Source organism: Eucyclogobius newberryi, unplaced genomic scaffold (genome assembly GCF_026437365.1).
Source record: "Eucyclogobius newberryi isolate DKJ021-1_F unplaced genomic scaffold, fEucNew1.0.hap1 SCAF_11, whole genome shotgun sequence".
Lineage (NCBI taxonomy): Eukaryota > Metazoa > Chordata > Actinopteri > Gobiiformes > Gobiidae > Eucyclogobius > Eucyclogobius newberryi.
Window position 1 is genome coordinate 11,242,918 of NW_027315735.1, and position 6,000 is coordinate 11,248,917.

The 6,000-nt window shown below is 44.9% G+C and overlaps 8 non-coding genes across 8 annotated transcripts; 3 read left to right on the top strand and 5 right to left on the bottom strand.

Moving 5' to 3' along the window:
- Positions 1-1,707: 1,707 nt before the first annotated feature.
- trnag-ucc (transfer RNA glycine (anticodon UCC)) lies at positions 1,708-1,779 on the bottom strand. The gene has a single exon. It is a non-coding gene; the product is annotated as a tRNA-Gly (tRNA).
- Positions 1,780-1,939: 160 nt separating this feature from the next.
- On the top strand, positions 1,940-2,021 carry trnal-uag (transfer RNA leucine (anticodon UAG)). The gene has a single exon. It is a non-coding gene; the product is annotated as a tRNA-Leu (tRNA).
- Positions 2,022-2,201: 180 nt separating this feature from the next.
- trnas-aga (transfer RNA serine (anticodon AGA)) lies at positions 2,202-2,283 on the bottom strand. The gene has a single exon. It is a non-coding gene; the product is annotated as a tRNA-Ser (tRNA).
- Positions 2,284-4,158: 1,875 nt separating this feature from the next.
- trnag-ucc (transfer RNA glycine (anticodon UCC)) lies at positions 4,159-4,230 on the bottom strand. The gene has a single exon. It is a non-coding gene; the product is annotated as a tRNA-Gly (tRNA).
- A 160-nt stretch (positions 4,231-4,390) lies between these two features.
- Positions 4,391-4,472, top strand: trnal-uag (transfer RNA leucine (anticodon UAG)). The gene has a single exon. It is a non-coding gene; the product is annotated as a tRNA-Leu (tRNA).
- Positions 4,473-4,652: 180 nt separating this feature from the next.
- On the bottom strand, positions 4,653-4,734 carry trnas-aga (transfer RNA serine (anticodon AGA)). Its single transcript has one exon. It is a non-coding gene; the product is annotated as a tRNA-Ser (tRNA).
- Positions 4,735-5,575: 841 nt separating this feature from the next.
- Positions 5,576-5,647, bottom strand: trnag-ucc (transfer RNA glycine (anticodon UCC)). The gene has a single exon. It is a non-coding gene; the product is annotated as a tRNA-Gly (tRNA).
- Positions 5,648-5,807: 160 nt separating this feature from the next.
- Positions 5,808-5,889, top strand: trnal-uag (transfer RNA leucine (anticodon UAG)). Its single transcript has one exon. It is a non-coding gene; the product is annotated as a tRNA-Leu (tRNA).
- The last annotated feature ends 111 nt before the right edge of the window (positions 5,890-6,000 follow it).

Below are 6,000 nucleotides of genomic sequence, written 5' to 3' on the forward strand. Positions count from 1 at the left end.
TGCAAAGATCGATCGATCGAAAGAAATCAAAAGCCATAGGCTTAAAAATGGGGCACTGGCAAAGTAAACAAAATCCCATCACACACTTGAGCAGAAGAAGCCATTACTCTCAGGATTTAAATCTACGTGGGGAGACCCCAAAAGAACTCTTTGGCCTCATTAGTCATCCCTGTCAAGGCGTTGCTGAATAATCTCATGTGTTATAAACATCTTGGACTTAGGCTAAAATGCTATGCTGCACCTTACCACCCAAGTACGCTTGTAGTTTGGGAATTTTGTTCACTGACAATTGCCAGAAAACCTTTTTGATTCTGAAAATAGAGCTTATTTGAGCGTTTCTTCTATAACGTAACACAGCGCCATCGGAACCTTTTCTTGTGCGTGTGTATGGGTTGTAGCCTTTTTTTCCTGCCGCCAAAAGTAGGAGGAGTTTTGAGGCCAAAGCGCATGCTTCTAAAGTTCAGAGGGATGGCAATGTCAACCAAGAGTCCGCAGTTGAATACTTATTTACTTTGCAAAGATCGATCGATCGATCGAAAGAAATCAAAAGCCATAGGCTTAAAAATGGGGCACTGGCAAAGTAAACAAAATCCCATCACACACTTGAGCAGAAGAAGCCATTACTCTCAGGATTTAAATCTACGTGGGGAGACCCCAAAAGAACTCTTTGGCCTCATTAGTCATCCCTGTCAAGGCGTTGCTGAATAATCTCATGTGTTATAAACATCTTGGACTTAGGCTAAAATGCTATGCTGCACCTTACCACCCAAGTACGCTTGTAGTTTGGGAATTTTGTTCACTGACAATTGCCAGAAAACCTTTTTGATTCTGAAAATAGAGCTTATTTGAGCGTTTCTTCTATAACGTAACACAGCGCCATCGGAACCTTTTCTTGTGCGTGTGTATGGGTTGTAGCCTTTTTTTCCTGCCGTCAAAAGTAGGAGGAGTTTTGAGGCCAAAGCGCATGCTTCTAAAGTTCAGAGGGATGGCAATGTCAACCAAGAGTCCGCAGTTGAATACTTATTTACTTTGCAAAGATCGATCGATCGATCGAAAGAAATCAAAAGCCATAGGCTTAAAAATGGGGCACTGGCAAAGTAAACAAAATCCCATCACACTCTTGAGCAGAAGAAGCCATTACTCTCAGGATTTAAATCTACGTGGGGAGACCCCAAAAGAACTCTTTGGCCTCATTAGTCATCCCTGTCAAGGCGTTGCTGAATAATCTCATGTGTTATAAACATCTTGGACTTAGGCTAAAATGCTATGCTGCACCTTACCACCCAAGTACGCTTGTAGTTTGGGAATTTTGTTCACTGACAATTGCCAGAAAACCTTTTTGATTCTGAAAATAGAGCTTATTTGAGCGTTTCTTCTATAACGTAACACAGCGCCATCGGACCGGACCACTCGGGCTGCCTCTGCGGCGCAACGGTAGCGCGTCTGACTGCAGATCAGAAAGTTGCGTGTTCAACTTCACGTCAGCGTCATGTACTTTGTTGATTCTTGTTATAGTGGGTGAACAGCATTCACTCATTCATGTTATGGGGCTGTTTCATACCTGTCACTCCGCAATCATGCGATCTGCCAAGAGGATTAGTTCAAATGCTCTAATACTCAACTGTTTGACAGTTTGGCCATTGCCCTCTGAGAGCTTTAGTTGTGAATGAAACTGCATATACACATGTATAACTCAAAAGTACAGCATGCGATGGCCGGGACTCCAACCCGGGTCAACTGCTTGGAAGGCAGCTATGCTTACCACTATACCACCATCGCAAGGACACTTGCTTTCGCAGTGCCGTGTCGCAAATCGGCGCCTGTAATTGATATCTAAAGTTCCATGCACACGGAACATGGTTTGAAGATAATTACTATCATAGAAACGCCTTTTTTTGCACGGTTTCGCTGGTCGCATTTCTTGTCCAACTGAGCAACAGGTAGCGTGGCCGAGTGGTCTAAGGTGCTGGATTTAGGTTCCAGTCTCTTCGGAGGCGTGGGTTTAAATCCCACCGCTGCCAGTTCGCATGCCGAACGTCAAGAGCAGGGCTGTGTGATGTCTGTCGGCAGCACTTCCGTTTGAGTTTAGCTTTCATAAAATACATATTCTAAATCTGGCCCTGGTCAAAAGCCAACCAGTGATTCTTTACTTCCGCCAATTGGCCTGCCAGAAGGGGCCCGTACGGGAACAACATGAACTACGTCGTTGGCAGGATTCGAACCTGCGCGGGAAATTCCCAATGGATTTCTAGCCCATCGCCTTAACCACTCGGCCACAACAACTCATTAGTTGTTACGGGAACCTTTTCTTGTGCGTGTGTATGGGTTGTAGCCTTTTTTTCCTGCCGCCAAAAGTAGGAGGAGTTTTGAGGCCAAAGCGCATGCTTCTGAAGTTCAGAGGGATGGCAATGTCAATCAAGAGTCCGCAGTTGAATACTTATTTACTTTGCAAAGATCGATCGATCGATCGAAAGAAATCAAAAGCCATAGGCTTAAAAATGGGGCACTGGCAAAGTAAACAAAATCCCATCACACACTTGAGCAGAAGAAGCCATTACTCTCAGGATTTAAATCTACGTGGGGAGACCCCAAAAGAACTCTTTGGCCTCATTAGTCATCCCTGTCAAGGCGTTGCTGAATAATCTCATGTGTTATAAACATCTTGGACTTAGGCTAAAATGCTATGCTGCACCTTACCACCCAAGTACGCTTGTAGTTTGGGAATTTTGTTCACTGACAATTGCCAGAAAACCTTTTTGATTCTGAAAATAGAGCTTATTTGAGCGTTTCTTCTATAACGTAACACAGCGCCATCGGAACCTTTTCTTGTGCGTGTGTATGGGTTGTAGCCTTTTTTTCCTGCCGCCAAAAGTAGGAGGAGTTTTGAGGCCAAAGCGCATGCTTCTAAAGTTCAGAGGGATGGCAATGTCAACCAAGAGTCCGCAGTTGAATACTTATTTACTTTGCAAAGATCGATCGATCGATCGAAAGAAATCAAAAGCCATAGGCTTAAAAATGGGGCACTGGCAAAGTAAACAAAATCCCATCACACACTTGAGCAGAAGAAGCCATTACTCTCAGGATTTAAATCTACGTGGGGAGACCCCAAAAGAACTCTTTGGCCTCATTAGTCATCCCTGTCAAGGCGTTGCTGAATAATCTCATGTGTTATAAACATCTTGGACTTAGGCTAAAATGCTATGCTGCACCTTACCACCCAAGTACGCTTGTAGTTTGGGAATTTTGTTCACTGACAATTGCCAGAAAACCTTTTTGATTCTGAAAATAGAGCTTATTTGAGCGTTTCTTCTATAACGTAACACAGCGCCATCGGAACCTTTTCTTGTGCGTGTGTATGGGTTGTAGCCTTTTTTTCCTGCCGCCAAAAGTAGGAGGAGTTTTGAGGCCAAAGCGCATGCTTCTAAAGTTCAGAGGGATGGCAATGTCAACCAAGAGTCCGCAGTTGAATACTTATTTACTTTGCAAAGATCGATCGATCGATCGAAAGAAATCAAAAGCCATAGGCTTAAAAATGGGGCACTGGCAAAGTAAACAAAATCCCATCACACTCTTGAGCAGAAGAAGCCATTACTCTCAGGATTTAAATCTACGTGGGGAGACCCCAAAAGAACTCTTTGGCCTCATTAGTCATCCCTGTCAAGGCGTTGCTGAATAATCTCATGTGTTATAAACATCTTGGACTTAGGCTAAAATGCTATGCTGCACCTTACCACCCAAGTACGCTTGTAGTTTGGGAATTTTGTTCACTGACAATTGCCAGAAAACCTTTTTGATTCTGAAAATAGAGCTTATTTGAGCGTTTCTTCTATAACGTAACACAGCGCCATCGGACCGGACCACTCGGGCTGCCTCTGCGGCGCAACGGTAGCGCGTCTGACTGCAGATCAGAAAGTTGCGTGTTCAACTTCACGTCAGCGTCATGTACTTTGTTGATTCTTGTTATAGTGGGTGAACAGCATTCACTCATTCATGTTATGGGGCTGTTTCATACCTGTCACTCCGCAATCATGCGATCTGCCAAGAGGATTAGTTCAAATGCTCTAATACTCAACTGTTTGACAGTTTGGCCATTGCCCTCTGAGAGCTTTAGTTGTGAATGAAACTGCATATACACATGTATAACTCAAAAGTACAGCATGCGATGGCCGGGACTCCAACCCGGGTCAACTGCTTGGAAGGCAGCTATGCTTACCACTATACCACCATCGCAAGGACACTTGCTTTCGCAGTGCCGTGTCGCAAATCGGCGCCTGTAATTGATATCTAAAGTTCCATGCACACGGAACATGGTTTGAAGATAATTACTATCATAGAAACGCCTTTTTTTGCACGGTTTCGCTGGTCGCATTTCTTGTCCAACTGAGCAACAGGTAGCGTGGCCGAGTGGTCTAAGGTGCTGGATTTAGGTTCCAGTCTCTTCGGAGGCGTGGGTTTAAATCCCACCGCTGCCAGTTCGCATGCCGAACGTCAAGAGCAGGGCTGTGTGATGTCTGTCGGCAGCACTTCCGTTTGAGTTTAGCTTTCATAAAATACATATTCTAAATCTGGCCCTGGTCAAAAGCCAACCAGTGATTCTTTACTTCCGCCAATTGGCCTGCCAGAAGGGGCCCGTACGGGAACAACATGAACTACGTCGTCGGCAGGATTCGAACCTGCGCGGGAAATTCCCAATGGATTTCTAGCCCATCGCCTTAACCACTCGGCCACAACAACTCATTAGTTGTTACGGGAACCTTTTCTTGTGCGTGTGTATGGGTTGTAGCCTTTTTTTCCTGCCGCCAAAAGTAGGAGGAGTTTTGAGGCCAAAGCGCATGCTTCTGAAGTTCAGAGGGATGGCAATGTCAATCAAGAGTCCGCAGTTGAATACTTATTTACTTTGCAAAGATCGATCGATCGATCGAAAGAAATCAAAAGCCATAGGCTTAAAAATGGGGCACTGGCAAAGTAAACAAAATCCCATCACACACTTGAGCAGAAGAAGCCATTACTCTCAGGATTTAAATCTACGTGGGGAGACCCCAAAAGAACTCTTTGGCCTCATTAGTCATCCCTGTCAAGGCGTTGCTGAATAATCTCATGTGTTATAAACATCTTGGACTTAGGCTAAAATGCTATGCTGCACCTTACCACCCAAGTACGCTTGTAGTTTGGGAATTTTGTTCACTGACAATTGCCAGAAAACCTTTTTGATTCTGAAAATAGAGCTTATTTGAGCGTTTCTTCTATAACGTAACACAGCGCCATCGGACCGGACCACTCGGGCTGCCTCTGCGGCGCAACGGTAGCGCGTCTGACTGCAGATCAGAAAGTTGCGTGTTCAACTTCACGTCAGCGTCATGTACTTTGTTGATTCTTGTTATAGTGGGTGAACAGCATTCACTCATTCATGTTATGGGGCTGTTTCATACCTGTCACTCCGCAATCATGCGATCTGCCAAGAGGATTAGTTCAAATGCTCTAATACTCAACTGTTTGACAGTTTGGCCATTGCCCTCTGAGAGCTTTAGTTGTGAATGAAACTGCATATACACATGTATAACTCAAAAGTACAGCATGCGATGGCCGGGACTCCAACCCGGGTCAACTGCTTGGAAGGCAGCTATGCTTACCACTATACCACCATCGCAAGGACACTTGCTTTCGCAGTGCCGTGTCGCAAATCGGCGCCTGTAATTGATATCTAAAGTTCCATGCACACGGAACATGGTTTGAAGATAATTACTATCATAGAAACGCCTTTTTTTGCACGGTTTCGCTGGTCGCATTTCTTTTCCAACTGAGCAACAGGTAGCGTGGCCGAGTGGTCTAAGGTGCTGGATTTAGGTTCCAGTCTCTTCGGAGGCGTGGGTTTAAATCCCACCGCTGCCAGTTCGCATGCCGAACGTCAAGAGCAGGGCTGTGTGATGTCTGTCGGCAGCACTTTCGTTTGAGTTTAGCTTTCATAAAATACATATTCTAAATCTGGCCCTGGTCAAAAGC